Genomic DNA, 16,679 nt, shown 5'->3' with positions numbered 1-16,679 from the left:
CAGCATGCCACCCCTGAGATGGCAGCAGACGGAAGCACCACTTGCAGGCCAGGCTTCGTGCTGTCAGCCACCCCACAGCATGGACAAGGGCAGCAGATGAAACTGCTGCAGACAGGACACAGCCTAAAGTCTGCAGAGGGCTTATCCTCCCCTCAGCTCACACCAAAATAACCAGGGAGCCAAAGCAGAGGCTAGAGCCCCTAGATGATTCCCACACCCCAGTTTACAGTCAGCCTTCTGGGAGGCTACCTGGATGCTGATCAGGACCACGCCGCCCATCACTTGTGGGTGATACAAGGAAGATGAAAAGCAGTCCTTTGCATAAGTCCTGGCTGCTCCCCTATTTTTGCTAATAGCAAATCTTTGCTTTCTCACTTTCAGCATTCTTTTAATTCACCTGCAGTGTCCAGCATTTCCTAACACGCCTTTGTTCATTGGGATAAATGCATGTTTCTGTGCTCCGGTCAAAAATGAGACATTTTCCACGATCAAAGGAACTGGAAATTTCATGTTGCATACATAAACCACTACAGAAATGAAAATAAATTTCCTACATGAGAATGAAAAGACAGAAACCTTCCTACATAAACACGAGAGAATAGACACTGAAGTCACATACCAGGCATTTTACAGTGGCTTGGGAAAGGAAAGGAATATAAAATTGGAAGTTAACATTCCTCATGGAATGAGATTAGAGATATTTATTTTACGCTCTACTTGAAATATCACAGTAATTTTCATCTGCACTAATAAAAATAAATCAGAAGCTGATCTTCCATGCACTAAAATTACCATTTCATGCAATAGTCACAATGTTTCTGAGACATATGTGCCCTTTGGAAGCCATGCCACAAATAGAACTGAATTTAAGGACTGCTGTGTGCACAAATTTATGACATCAATTCTTTCCAAAGCAGAATATTGTTGTGTACAAAATGCCATGCGGGCAGCTACAAAAAAGCATCCAGCATCTAGTAAAGACTCTTAGCTTTCAGGAGAAAAACAAATAAGACTGTGAAACTAAAAGAAATAATCAGATTGCACGATACCAACCGTTAGGTGACCAGCAGAGCCCTGTTGGGAGAACGCTCGTCCACCAGACAGGAATTAATGGGTTCACAAGCAACACGTCTGCAGCCCAGCCTCTCACAACGAGGCACATTGGCAGAGCAGGATACAACTTGCTGCTAGACAGGAGAAGTTCAATATTCATTAACCAAAAGAGCCCCCACTTTGTGCTGCTGTCTGCAGTACAAATCATCCGCCTGTGGGTTTTGTCAATCCCGTCACCCGCTGTTCTGTGAGCGCTGTACCTAAAGACACCAAGCACTGCATCAATACTCCCAGCCCTCAGCTGGGGCGTTTTCAGAGGCAGAGTCCAAAGCTGGGAAACTGCAACCACTTTTTGGAGTGATGCAGACAGAAAATGCTGGGAAGACAAAAGGTCGTATCTCAAATTCACATACAGCAACTCCTTTGCACAACAGTTTGCTCTTTTTCAGGTGAGCTACATGAAAGGAGAGGACTGAAACCGGCAGTTGTCTGTTGGGAGATTGGCTCTGGATCCTCCCAGGTAGCTTTGCAGCAGGCTGGCGAGTGCCTGCTTTTTCTTTTGCAACTCAGGATGGTAATGCATTCAACTGTGCTAAAGCAAAAGCGTCAGGCACACAGATTTTAAGGAGATAATACTGCAAAGGCACAGGGATTTGATGTAATCACACAGAGATGCAGGCAGGAGCCACTCCTTCCTTGCTCTTTACTCTCCCCATTGTTACGGCAGATAGGAAAGGCACAGCACGATTGCTTCAGATGACAGGGATGCTGGGGTACCTCCTCAGCTGCCCAAGGCATGCTGCTTCTCACGACCCAAAGTCAAGCTCAGCTTGCCCACTGATTCCTTCATTCTTCTCGGAGTTGCATTATGGCATGCAAGGCATCGGATGCACAGAGATTCACCAGTAAGCATCGTCAGGTGGAAGCTTAGATTTCTGAAGTGGTCAAAGATACAAAGACAACCTTTCTTAGATGCGTCTCTGTCTACCTTTCTAGTGCTCTGCTCAGCATGGCGTCTTGGTAACACACCCAGTTGCCCAGGGAGTTCAGCCAAGCCACAGATGGGAGATAGTTATAGTGGAGCCCCAGTATCACACAGCAATCAAAAAACCTACTGCCAAGCCTCTAAAAGTCATCACACAGAAGAGATTTTCATAACCATCTCTCCGTCCCTGTGAGCAAACAGTCCCACCAGAGGCACAGGTCATGCTGGAAAACAAACCCACAGACCTGCAGTACTCTGCAGACATCTTCCTAACAACACCAGGGCTGATGTCTGCTTTCTCCCAGCACTGGCAGTGTTTGATGACTTGTGTTTCCTCTCTTCTCTGTAAGCCTGGAAATGCTCTTCCATACCCAGCTATGTCAGCCTTGTCACCATGCTCCAAATAACTCATATGAATGTCTTGCATTTTTCAAGTGGTGTCATAAAACATGGGGCTGCACACACCACAAACACTGACATATTTCACTAATACAATCCAGAAGCAACTTATGAAGAATATTTATGCAGCTCTTTATTATTTTCTATGAAAGGTAAATGACCCTTTTGGTGAAACGGTGACTTGTGCTGACAGCATCTTTGTTTTTAGGAAAAAATACCAATTGAGGTAGCTTTAGAAGTTGATTCAGGGGTACAGATTTCTCTGGTCTCGTCAGAATAACAACAAACAAACTTCTCTTCTTCCAAAGATTTTACTGTCATTCATCTTTCAAGCACAATAATTAGTAGTAATATGAATGAGCTAAAGATGCATATAAATAAGATCTATATATTGACTAAGTGAGCCTTTAAACACAACCAGCCACGATCTAAGTCATCTCCTCAATATACTTTTGTGGCTAAAGGTCAAATATTTCTAAGTGAGGAAATGAGTGATTTTGCTTATTAGTGCAAGGCTGAGACTAAGCAAGGTTAGCTGCACGTGCTGATCTGCTCCCAGACTGAGGAAGCAGTAACCTTTCAGATGCCTGTCCAATTAAATGTTCTTAATTGGTGTGGAGCTAATTGATGTAGAGTGGTTTTGTCGTGATGTTAGCTGTTGATGAACAATTAGAGAAGGAATTAATGCTGCGTTCTACCTAACTACTGAAGGAGGCCAACATGTTCAAAACCAAGTGAAAGAACCCAAACCCAAGCAGAGCAGTGTGATACCAGTGTGCAACATCTCATGAGGAGGAAGCCAAGAAACCAGCACCCGTTCCCCAGCATGCCAACAGCAGGAGATCGCTGCAAGGCTCCCAGCCCAAGCAGGTGAGATACCAAAACCTCAATTCTTCATGCTTGCACATTGCTCACTGACAGCAAATACCCATTCAAGGCCAGACTAAGGCGACTCTTTATCAGGTTACTTTCTTTTTTTCCCCTTGTTTTCTTACTTTTTTTTTTAAATAGTATTTTAGAAAAAAATTCCATTGGCATTTATTCAGATATTTCACATTAGCTCACATCCTTGCAAAAACATCTCTTCTATCGCTAATACTGAAACCAACCCCCTTCTGCTCTGCCAGAAAAACAAAACAAAACAACTTCTCAATATTTTAAACTAGGAATTATCTGAATTAACTGGGAAAGAAAGTGGGGAAACTCATTCCCCTTCTCTGCTCTAGGTTCTAGTCACCTTGGGGACTCTGGCCAAAGCCAAATGAAAGGCCCAAGTGATGCTCTCCCAAACACCTTATCCCTTGGAGGCAGCATAAGAACAAGACTTACTGAAACAGCAGTATTCACTGCTTTCCCTACAGTTGTTCAGTTCCCCTCCCCACCCCTGTGGGAGGCTGCTGGCTTCTCCTGCCTTCAGACCAGATGCACTTTTCTCAGTGACATCAGTGCAAGTTCCCCAGGTCCCCCAGGCCGACTGCAAACTGCACAACTGCACCTGGAGGAGAACAAACACCAAGTTCCCATCGTCACTCAGATGCTGGAAGACCATTTGCACACCCATGTTTGCTGAGTCTCATTCTTTTCCAATGGAAAATCATGATCCATCTTCAAGCTACAGAGGAGGCTCTCCAAAAAAAAAAAACAACTTTCCACAGCAACCTCAGTGAAACATGGGGAGCAGACCAAGTTACTGATGGGATGGGGCAGCACACCCCTCCTCCGGCTGCATTTGGGAGCCTGGTGCAGGGCACAGTGCCAGGTGTGTGTGGTGTTTGTCCACCCTCCTGAGGGACAGCAAAGGCACAAGACAGGCCAAAGGAAGAGTGATGCAAGACTCAGGGGAGCAGGATGGCTCCAGGGAGCCTGCGCTATACTCTTGTTCTTTGCTACATCACACAGCACCCTTAGACAAGTCCCATAATCTCACTGCCCCACTGTTTCCGGCCATCAAAAGTGGATGACAGCCCGTCTCTAGCAGGGGAGGACGCCTTGATAAATGTACTAATTATCACCAGACACCCCACCCAGCAGGCAAGAAAAGAGAGGCCATTTATTTGCCTAAAAATCTTGCAATTATAAAATTACTACTTGAGAAGTCCGCACATCAGGGACCTGGAACCTGGTTTAATTAAATCAATTGGATTTACAGCACCAATTTACAACAAAACTCAGATCTAACAGGAAACAGTTTATACTGACCAGCATTCAAAATCCTTTCATACACTGAGAGCAAATGCATTTTTATTATTCTTAGCACAGCAGAAACTGCCATGAAACTGCTCAGCAGCGCTTCCACGGCAGCAGCCCGGCCAGCCCAGCTGCACCTCCGCTGCTCCATTTGTCATCTCAATGCACCATTTGTTCCTCCAAACACTGATCATCTTACACAAAGCAGTTGTCACGCGTCTTCCCAGTCCCCACCACTTCAAGCACTACACATTCCACTCCACACATGCTCATAAAAATCACTTGCCATAAGAGCTTTAAGCGGTCCTTGTCAAAACATCAAAATAGAAGGTGTTCAAGACAGAACCTCAGATTTCTTGTGCTGTTTACAGAAACAGCCATAAGACACACAGCCTTGTACAATGGGCTTTGCTTTTTGAGACCCCGGGATGTGGCTCAAAAAGAAGCATGCCGGGTGGGGAGGAGAGACAACAACCTTATGACAACTCCATGCACAGGAGGAAAACCTGTCTACCTGTAACAGAAACAACAAGGAAGTGACTTAAAGTAGTTCAGTAGTATTTGTTCAGTGGTTGTGCAAATCTATCTATCAAACACAAACATTTGTCAGGCAATCAATGCTGATGTAGAAGAGCTCATTTCATCCTGCCAAACACTGAAGGCCGGAGTCTGTTTTCCATGAAGAACAAACTTTGAACAATTCCAATGGATGAGAACTAGACTCTGGGTTTATCTCAGTTTAACTGACAAGCACTCTCCATCTCTTAAAAGCTCAAACCTCTACCAGATCTTATGTTATGTAGACAGCAATTGCTCATTTATTGACAGCAAAGAGCTGTGGATCAAGTCTTAGTATTTGCTAATATATCTGGCTGAAAGCAGACTTTAATGGTTCAATCCATCTCCCATTACCAAGAGAACATTAGGTCACTTTAGCAGAGCTGCATCAAGTGGCAGCGTTAGCATCTGATCAGGAAAAAACATTTTGTGAACCAACTAGTTCTTACTGACTGCATTTTGTCTGTTAAGAGATCTCCAAATCTAAGCTGTAACAGAGAACGCCAGCTATACTGCTGTGCTATTAAAAAAAAAGTGTTGAGAAGTGGAACTCCAACTCTCACTCAGCCGGGTGTCATTGAGCTGTAACCCTGGTGAAGCCAGGAGAGCTCCAAGAACATAAATATGAAGTGACAAGGAAAGCCAGCCTACTATTCACATCACATATTTCATGCTTCTTTCTATTTCACAATAATACACCAAGTTAAGCTGCTTATTAGTTGGGCTCATTCTCTCTTAACCGCAGCCAGATTTGTATTTTATGCTGGGCTCACCATCAGTACTGACTGCCCTTTAATCATAATACTGCTGTCATTTGTGGTTCCCCTTTGCAAGATACTTGCTCTAACACACAAACTGCACAGCTGTTAACACTGCTGTAGCCCAGAAGAGAATGGCACAAGTAAGGCCAAGAGAAGGGCTTTACTGTAACCATCCCTGTTCATAAGGACCTCTTGCACATTCTCCTCGAATGTTTGTTAGCCTAGATGATGTGGTGGCATCTGCTTCCAAGCCACTCAGCACACCAATTTGTCAATAATGATCTTCCTGACATGAATTAATAACAGCTAATCGCTATGCAATAAAAAACAAAAGGGGTTTTGCACAAAAGATCTTCCACAAAATGACAAAAAAAAAAAAACAAACAAAAAACACAAATGCTTTTTATTAGTAGGATCACTAATAGCTGCTCCTCATCTGTTCTGTATGGATTTGAGAAACAGTTAGTATCAGTTAATGAAATTACCCCAGAAAACACAGCTCCCAAAACAGCATTTCAAAACACATACCACAGCCTGGCAGCTTATGAATGAAATGCTCCATAGGAGTTTGTGTACATTTATTATTTACTACATCACATTAAGAAATAAGACTGCAAATGACAAGCTGATGCTCTTCCAACAGTGTACACTATGCAATATGTGCTACCAGGGCTTTGCTATCACCTCCTGAACAGCTTCTCATTGGAGACAAACAGAAGGATCCAAAGGAACCAAGCCACCTCTAGCACCCGAGTAATAAACTGCAGCTACTCTGCCTTTTATAAAGTTTTATCAAGGGTGTTTTAAAGCAATTGAAATTAGCATTTTAGATGGCTGTTACACGTATAACATATGCACACACTGAATGAAAGCACAAATACCATCCCTGACGTGCACAGGAGGCTTGTGCTGCTGGCAGCCTCCATGGAGGCAGTAAGGATCAGAAAGCTCTCCCCAGGCTCGCATCCCTCCTTGCTATACTCCAGACCTTGCTTTCAGCACCCATCCTAAACTCGTACAAAGTCTGTTCACCTCACAGAAGCAAACATTCATATCTGATAGCTCACACAGGGCTAAAGAGCCAGGCACACCACAGGGTGGTAAGAAAAAAAAGTCTTTTCCCTTAGTAGCCCTCATGCTTAATTTGCAAATACCCAGGCTTAGAGACTGCCCCTGACTTCTGAAGAACCGCTCACATGCCCCAAATTCTTCAGCCAGTTTTGAAGTATCTGCAAGGCCACCGGTTTAGCATACTTAACACCATCATAATGATGTATTTTGAAGAGGAGAAAATAAAGAGCATTCTAAGCTGTGATCTTCCAAACCTTGCTTGGCTCCCTGCCTTGGTTGCATTGGGCACTTTTGATGCAGCAAGCATTATTGAGGGAACAAACTGAGTTCCAAAACAAAACACACACAAAAGCCCCACACAAAACTGAAGCAATCACTAAAAACATTCCAGCATAGAACTACTTGACTCTGTCAGATCAGGTCTTTGTGGTCACGTGCCATGACCCAAAAGCGTCAGTAAGAGAAATTAACTACTTCATCCGTCTTTCACTGTGCTTTTTTCCTGCTAATAGGTATTGTTGCTTACCCTTGACCTTTGAGAAAAAAAACACACACAATCCCACTGTGTCTGTGACCCAGGTGACAGCGTGGAGGGGAAGGGTCACGTCAGAAATGCCCAAACATCTCCAAAAATCAAAGCCACTTGTGGACTTGTGGCAGCTCCTGCTGTTAGACAGCTGGATGGAAAATAGGAAAATATTACCCAAGTAAAAGGCACCCAACCAACCCATTTTAAAGCTTCGTACTTCCAACCCAATGAGTTCTGCTGGATCCACTGTTTGCAGCTGCATCCCTAACCTTGGTGAATTATTTTATACTGTATCACCCTAACAGCAAAATCATAAGTGACCCACGTAGCTGCTACCTCAAACTCTTCTCTGCGTGCAGATAAAGATCTGCAGAGTTTCTGTCTGAATAAGATGACAGAATTGAATGAAGTGATGGGAAATATCAGAAGACCTCTGTAGTTCTCTTTGCTCTTCCCAGACTTGCTGAGCACAGACCCACAGAACAACTTGCCTTTTGCCTGCACCAGCATGGAAAGTTGCAGCTTCCTGCACCTGTGGCTTTCTCTTCTGTCTGCTCTGATTTGTAGACAATAAATTCTCTGGAACGTGAGATCCAAGCCTCAATGACCAGACCCTACATGCTGTATGATGTTTATGCACATGCACTGGAACAGACTGTATGTACATATTCAAAGTTGCTGTAATCAGGAAATGAGCCATGAAATGTGTAAGTGATGGCACATTAATTTTTTTTTTTTTATAGCTTAAATTAGAATCTTTGGAATTTCACAGCCAGAGACTTTTAAATAGGTCAAAAAATGTGATAATCACACTTAATGATCACATTCACATGCACTGCATCAGAACTAGGAGAGGGGAAACCTGAGCAGAATGGACATGAATGCTGGCACAGCCAAAAAAAGCATGTAGCAAACCTCAAGTGATTTTTGTACCAAAACCAAACACAGCCCAGGCCAGAAGCTTTTTCCTTTTGGTCCTGCATGTCAGAACTGGGCTGCAAGACTCCACATGATCAGAAGTTAACTGCTGTGCCTCTGTCGCTTCCTTTTTGCTAGCTCTGCAGATTAGCAAAGACTCCAGGTTTGACCCCTTATAACTGGAGAGCACGTAGTGATGAAGAGAAAGCACTCCCTACCCGAGAAACACGCTTTATTATTGGACTTGTCCACACACATTTCACCCCTGGCATACATCAGCAATTTTTAATGAACCAAACAAGAACCCGCAGAGCAATCACAGTAATCATTTAGGCTCCAAATCAGGGCAGTACCTCTAAGTTCAGACGCCTATGCTCTCTTTACACCAATTGGGCTGTATGGACTATAAGCCTAATGGAAACATTGTGGAAAGACTGAGAATTCCAGGGAAATACACCATAGCTGCTAATTAATACTGTCCTGCCAAGCTGCTGAGATGTAACCAAAAAGCTAAACCAAGAGAAAAAAAAATATCAGTTATTTTGTGTCAAACTGAGGAAACAAAGTCAATGTTTGTCTACTGTGAAAGTACAAAGTCAGCAGGGGAGACTGCTTGGAAGCTTCTAAGAAAGCTACAGATAAATGTTTTTTGGTTTCTTTTTTCCTCCAGTCAAAATTGGCTCCTTCTGAAAAACAAAGCAAGGCAAAAGATGAAAGGCTCTCTTTTCTGAAGCCAAAGATGAAGAATACAAAGAATATTAATGACTAAGAAGTCTGCCCGTAAATGCCATGAGCTTAGCAGCAGTAGGGACAGAAAGGAAGAACAGGTCTGCTATTAACTAATCAAGTTTCCAATCTAATGAGCAGTGATGAAGGCTGATTGGGTCATTTATGATTCCATAGCGTTAGTTGAGAAGAACACAGGTTCCCTATGAAGGATAAAGGAAAAGATGCCATTACAGACACAGGAAGCTCAGGATGACCGTGGGTCTCTCACAAAGCATGGCACAGCAGTAAGCTCCCCATCAGTGCTCATCTCTCCTTCCCACCTCTGTGCATGCACAGGTATACAAGATATCTGCCCTGCAGGAGATTGAAGAATTGTTTCAGATGCGTCACCTGGATTATACAGCACTTCTAGTCAATGCAGTCACAAAATATTATGTTTTCATGAATCACATTTCCCAAAGGAAAGCTTCAAAACACAGAGCTTCGCCTTCATCATGGTTATTGAATGCAGTGTGAGCCTGCCCAGCCACCACAGCTCCCCAGGACGCTGACATTCCCCATCACAGGAGGGATCTGTTGACCAAGGGCAGAGCAGCATAGAGGCTGCGCCCAGCCCCTCATCTCTGTGCTGATGCTGTGTGGCGGTGCAAAGCACAGCCCTCTGCAGCTGACATTCACCCATTTGCTTCTGAGAAATTCCTTGAACTTCAGGAAATGAAGCAAAACAACGCCGTGGAGAAAAAGAAGAAGCCAGAAGCGTGTCGTTGTTTTATGTTTTTTGGTTTTCAGTATTCCGCATCATAACACTAAGCAAACTTGAGATTTGGAAATGGATTCATTTGCCAGCTCATAGGCATACATGCCTAGTGTGCCTAGACTTACATGCTAGACTCAGGCTCTCCACTCCATAGAGGTATTCTGAATATTTTTTTAAATCAGCAAGAACTCAACCATCACTGCACCTACAGGAGAGAAGATGGAAACGATCCCCCCAGTCTAAGATGTGACCATTGAGGTTAAAGGAACCTCCAGTCTGCAGCTGTCCTTATAGCAAGACAGAGCAGATGAAAGAAAAATTATATTTGACATTCTTTTCCTCGACAGGCCATTGTGAGCTCCTGGATACGGACTGTATTTTGGATTGGAATCTGGTCCAGTAGATGATATGACAAACCCTTGTGTTAACTTTGGAGGCTGTGGGATGGAAATTTGGGGAGCGTGCTTACAGCATAAAAGCTGGCAGTGTTCAACCAAGTGCTGCCACAGAACTCTGCTGCTTTCCCTGTCCTACAGGGCAGGTATGCAAAGCTGCAGATTCCATGCCCAGCTCTGAGTAACACACAGCAGCCTCAGCAGATCACCAAGTTCTCTCAGCATCTGTCTGAGAAATGGGAATAACAACACATCCCAGCAGCATCACAAAGGCTTCCTAATGCTTGCAAGCACTTTGTAGATAAGGAACATCAAGACTGCAGTTGGCAGAAGGATTTTGGGCAGGCAGACAGACATAAACCCAGGCACTCACGTCATATATGCTTGCAGACAAGCACAGCAGCAGATCAGTTCCTTGTATTTAGTGGTTGTGGGCTTCATCCTCTCAACATACTGAGCACTGCCTTCGATCCGAAAACTGAGTCCAGGGAGAATATTCGCATGGTTAATGTTAATCATTTGCTCAAATTCTCTGGATTTATAGAGAGTAAAAGAGAAAAGTGCTCCCCAGCTCCAAAACAAATTGCCCAAAGATATACTTAGGACCCAAGTAAACATTCAACCAGCGGGGGAAAGGCCTCTGCTATGCACCTGCTGGATGTCTGCATCACTGAAGAAACACACAGGTGGGAAAAGCATCTGGGTGACTTAGTTGAGACAAACCCTTTCTAACATAACCAACACGATGCTGTTGGAAGGAAGCACCCTAGAGCATGTGAGCAGTATGCTCAAGCAGAAAACATCCTTGAGCGAGGAAAGGTGGAATAATAAACAAACGAGATTTTCTAGGAAACCTTTCACATACGTTTAAACTTATGATTACGAATCAATTTCCTAAGCCTGTTAATTACTGCATGCAGTGAGAGAATAGGCTCTCCCAGCAGACAGGCACTGCCAGCAGGAGCTCACAAGCGCTGCAAGCTTTGCAGCAGGCACAGGCAGCATCATTTCCTCAGCCCTCTACATCAGAGAGGACATAAACGCTAAGCAAAAAGCTTTTGACCCTCTCTCCCCTTAAAGCCTTGTTTGTTTAAAGCACACGCTCATCTCTCTTGCCTTGTTTCTGTGAAATATCTGACTCATTCTTAAATCGTGCTGAACTCCTGGCCAAGATAACGGCCTGGGGCTATGCAGCCTCCTACACTGGCTGGTCAGGAGGTGCAGAAAGGTCTCCTGGTTCCCTGCAGGTGCCTCAATCACTCCAGCAAGGACAGGGCAGCACTTTGGCACAGGTGAACCCAGCACAGCTGAAGGTTCTCACAGCATCAGGTGAGCTGAGCTGCACGTGGTCACAGACGCACTGCTGGAGAACAAAAAGCGCTTCAAGCTGCGTTCCTAACTACAGCACAGACGTATCCCTCTCCAGATCAGTGTCAGCAGCATAAACAAATAGCTGACTTCCAGAGATGATTTTCTAAACTCTGTTCAACAAGCACACATAGCAAGAAAAGCCTCAGGCAATTAAAGGACGACTATCCAGTGCTTGATTGCTCCAGCAGATCTGTAAACATTACCCAGCTTACTCACAGCAGCATCATGCTTCGCCAGCAATGTGAGAAGGACAAACCACTCTGTGCCCAGCCCAAATCACACAACATGCTCACTAAATAAGGCTCTTGACTATCTCAAGGGATTTTTAAAAAGTGTTTTAAGATTATTACCCCAAAATTTATTAAATAACACTAAGTTCTTTCAACTGAACATCCTAGCTGAAGTGATTTATGGTATAGTAGAAATGTTTTCTCAGCTAATGACTTCTTGCAAGGTGCACTGTGTTGCAACAGCGCTCACCACTTCTAACTTACTAAACCAGGGGGAGCTATAGCAGTCATTTCCAAAGGGTTAACAAGGTAATTATCTTCCTTGGTTGACCGAATTAGAACTATACAAAATGCTGTGCCTCAGAGCAGACAGAAGTTTACTCCTACCCTCACCTCCCGTAACCCAAAACTGACAGGGGATGAAATTACATTGCTGGGTGAGGCTGCAAGAAGTCCAGGCGAAGTCAGCACAGCAGTAGAAATGCTGGTTTTGTCTCCCATTGCAAGACACTTCGCCATCCCAAGGCTTGTAGGTACTACAGAACACCACAAAATACAGTTATTGCCCAGCAGGGGGGAAATCCCTGGGAGAGGGACCCAGAAGACACCACCGTGACTCCCAAAAGCAGCAGCATCACTTCTCACGATGGATGGTAAGTAGCAAGGCACAGCTTCAAGCTTGTGCAGTCTCAGAACATCCCTGACAACAAGCTAAGACCACTCTGACATCTCCAGTGCCTTCTCTTTGTTCTGTAGCATCACTCAGGAGGACTCCTCTAACAGATCCTTCATTGCTAGCAATGTTTCTCTGGCTAGGATTTTGACTCATACTTCGCCCTACCATGTCTTCCATGGAATTTAGAAAGAACTTGAGGGTAAAAAAGTGAATCACTCCCCATATCACCCCTTTACCCAACCCTTCTTTATCCCAAGCAGTCCACTCCTCTCATCCATAACAAAGTAAGCAAGGACAATGCACTCCTGGAAAGCAGTGGCAAGGAGCATCGCTCTGTGCAAAAGCAACAGGAGATGCTGCACCACAGAGCAGTTAAAGCAGGGGCTGAGCCTGGCAAGGCTTGCTGGAATAGACCTGTTGGCTTAGAAAGAGCAATTAAACTTCCAGTCTAATTTCCTTCTGATCTAAGTCCAGAATGACTCCCATTAAATCAATTACTGACATGGTGTCACTCTGGATTGTGGTCTCAAATAGAGCTTCTGAAATACAGGCTCTGTTACATCTACTCTAATACATTCTTTTGAACTAGGAAATACCTGTCCAAGAAATATCTTCTGTGCAATACACACATCAGTATTTTAGGTTTTAGCAACAACACGAGGTGTAGCAACCCTCCTGCCTGGAAATCTCAGGGGCCGGAAACTGCCTTACAGGACCATCAGGTCCAAAGAATAGAACCTGGGCACAGCTCCTCCTCCACCCTTCTCTGTTCCCCCTAACCTCTTAGTGTTTCACATTGTACCAGGTCATCCTGGAGAGCCAGCACCAACACAGAGCACCAAATCCCCCAAGCTACGCTGTGTCACCCAGGAATACCCTGGCTATCAAAGCCCACACTGATGGGCGGTGCAGCTGCTCTCATGCCCTGGTAATTAGGAGCTACGGACGCACTCCTGCTGTAAGCACATCTTTGACATAACATAGCATGACAATTTCTTCAGAGCCACAGAAATGCACTGCATACAAATAAACCTGAATGCTGAAACCATTTCATTGTTCATAAGAATATGCACACTGCACCTGTTACGACCAAGGGCACTGCCTGTGCCTCGGAGCTGATGAATTCAGCTTCCACCAAACCTGGCTTGCCTAGGAGGACTGTTAAATTCCAAGAGCAAATAAAACACCGCAAAATCATTTTATGAAAATAAATCCTTATCAGATATACGGGAAGAGATCTTTAAATCCGAGCTAAGCAAAACAATTCACAAACTGACATTTTTCCCTGAGCTTCCCTTACGACCGCGGAGTCAGTTTAAATTAAATTTAGCCGAAAGCAAATAACTCTCGGACTGACAGCGCTGAAGTCCCAGCCTGGAACAGCTGCCGGGGAGCCCAGCCCAGGACTCCGAGCAGAGGGAGGCAGGACGGTGCGAACCGCCAGAGCCGTACGGGAGCAGCCCGCGGGGAATCGCTTCCGCAGTGCCCGGAGGGAGCCGGGAGCAGGTGGCAGAGGCGGGCGGGTCCCCACCGCCAGCACCCACGGAGCACCGCCGGGTTTTTAGGTGGGAAGGAAAGGCGAGAGGAGCGCGGGAGGGGGACGCGGAGCTGCGGCAGCGCGGTATTGGGCGGCGGGGAGCTGGGCTACTCACCGAGCTACGCGCGGCCGCTGCTGCCCCCGCTGCTGTCCATGGGGGCGGTGGGGCGACGGGAGCCCGCTGCGGGCGAGAGCCGCCCCGCGATCCTCCGCATCCGCGGAGGAGGAGGCGGCGGCGGTAGAAGAGGAGGAGGAGAAGAAGGAGGAGGAGGAAGAGCAGCCCGCGCCGCACCGCCCCGAGCCCCAGCGCAGCCGGGCCGCAGAGCGCCGCCTGCCCGCCGCGTCCGGCACGGGACCGGCTGCGAGACAGAGCGAGCGCGGCCCGCGGGGCAGGTGCAGCTGCAGGGACACGGCACAGCGCCGGCAGCTGCAGCGCCCCGGGGCCGTGCCAGAGCTCGGGCAGAGAAGGAAGGCGAGGAAAGGCGTAAAGCGGCCGTGCGTACGTGGCCGATCATCGAGCCGCCCCGCGAGGGCTCCTAATGAAGTACAGCTGTTCCCTGATATAATTATAGCGTCCTCCTCTTGGTAATTGGCTTTGGCAGTTGTGCTGATCAGAATCCTCTTCGTGCACCTTTCGCGCAGCCCCTCCTTGCTCGAGGCAGAGACTGCAGCCAAACCCTGTCCTTGCCTCCCTGCAGACCCACGGTGTATGGGAAAGGCCCTGTGTTTCCAGCTCCCCAAACCCCACGATTAGAGAGCTGTGACTTTGGCAGATGCCTTTGGCTCCCAAATAGTGAAAATAAAGGATGGTGTTCATTTATTTATTTCTGAAAGTATATGTCCTTGGAAAAGCAAAATGACTGGGCTAGGCGTAGAAAAAGAGGGCATGGCATTTCAGATTTACAAACAAAAGGTTATTGCAGATGCTCAGGAAATGCTATTCTCTGGAAGCATGGCACCTTGTCACGTTGGCCGCTAGGATGCCCAGAGCTGGCTGAGCATGACAGCACAGGTCCTCTGCTGCTCCCTCGCTCTACCTGTGCTCTACACAGGCTGGGTAAGCTGCAGCTGGTTCAGACACTCCAGTTCTTCCCAGATGAGTTTGTCTTTAGAGCAATTGCCAATGAGGGCACGCTAATACAAGCCAGATGTGTGGGTGTTTTATGTGTGTATGTGAGGAAAATGGATCAAGCCCACCAAATCATCTTGCAGAGCACACGCAGCCAACCCCAGGTTACGATTTCCAGTCCCTACAGGCCCTGGACCTGACTGCTTCCCCTGATGACTCAAAGCTGAAACGTGGCTGCCCTTATACCTGCTGACACTTGGGTGCTGTGAGGAGTGTAAATACTACAGATAAGCGGGATTAGGGAACTCTCTTAGCCCAGGGTGGCTACAGTCCTGTGAGCAAAGGCCAGCTTCCCAGCCCAGGCCTTCAGTAAGTCACTCTCCCATGTTATGTTCACTGGCAGCACCAACATGACAACTGTGGACCTCAAATGACTTTCACAGAATCGTATGAGTAGATTAGCATGCTTACCTTACTGACAGTGTCCTTGTTTTTCTTACACTTCATGGACCTTCCAGCAGGAGCATGAAGACCTTCTCCCTGCAGTTCTACACATCAGCATTTTTCATCTGTCTCCCACTGACTCATTTTCTAACATCTTTCCAGATGTTAAGCTATTGAATGTATGGCTTCCGAAGATGAGCTTTGTCAAAAGGAGGAGGAACAGTAAATTTGTTCTGCTCTGACTTCTGTTGCAGTCAGAGCTGACTTCAAGTCATTCCTCAGATATTCCAGGGTAACTGTCTCCAGGCTTTGTCTCTTTTGGCACACCTTTTGCATGTGTGCCCCTCTGCAAGCATTTTCATGTTGTTTTCTGAAGATCTTACCCTGGAAGTAGAAAACAAGGAAGCTGAATTCAGCCAGTAATGGGTCAGTGATTTTGTTCTTCATTTCATTCCATTTTAAGAATGCTTTCTTAAAGGAAATAAGGTAATGTAACTGTTTGATCCTAAGCAAGTGAGAACAACGCCTTTTTTCCCCTGGTATGAGGCACCTGTCCAACATTTTATTAACTCTGCTAATTGCATTAAGCATCATGCAGCGCTGAACAGTCCTTGGCTGCTAATTCCCAGATCTCTATAGTTAAGTTGACTGTTATAGAAATAAAATTCATAGCAGGAAAAAAAAGGAAAAAAAAAAGAAAAAAAAAAGGACATTTTAGACTCACAGTGGCAAAGAACTGGTCGTAACAGTTCTCAGTTCTCAATTCTGATCAGCTTCTGTCAGCAATCACATTTTATGAACTACTGGAAGATGATGTTAGGACTCACTGCCACATGCTTCTGAGCTGTGTGGGTACACGAGAGATTGATTGATAGATCTTGCATGTTCAGACATTTATACAAGCAAGAAACATTAATTTTCCACATGTGAATATCTTATGGAGATTTCTATGCAGATAATTTGTATATGCTCTTTCATTTTGTTACGTGTGAACCTGATAATAATCTGAA

At 45.6% G+C, this 16,679-nt stretch overlaps 1 protein-coding gene across 2 annotated transcripts in view; it reads right to left on the bottom strand.

Moving 5' to 3' along the window:
• The window catches only part of RASGEF1C (RasGEF domain family member 1C), a 71,447-nt gene extending 56,984 nt beyond the window's left edge, over positions 1–14,463 (bottom strand). For both annotated transcript variants that reach the window (XM_048960214.1, XM_048960213.1), the window contains exon 1: positions 14,272–14,463. The gene's annotated coding sequence lies outside the window, so the exon portion shown is untranslated. The remainder of the gene's footprint in view (positions 1–14,271) is intronic.
• Positions 14,464–16,679: the final 2,216 nt, after the last annotated feature.

Source organism: Lagopus muta, chromosome 14, assembly GCF_023343835.1.
Source record: "Lagopus muta isolate bLagMut1 chromosome 14, bLagMut1 primary, whole genome shotgun sequence".
NCBI lineage: Eukaryota > Metazoa > Chordata > Aves > Galliformes > Phasianidae > Lagopus > Lagopus muta.
This window is presented reverse-complemented; position numbering and strand designations above follow the sequence as displayed.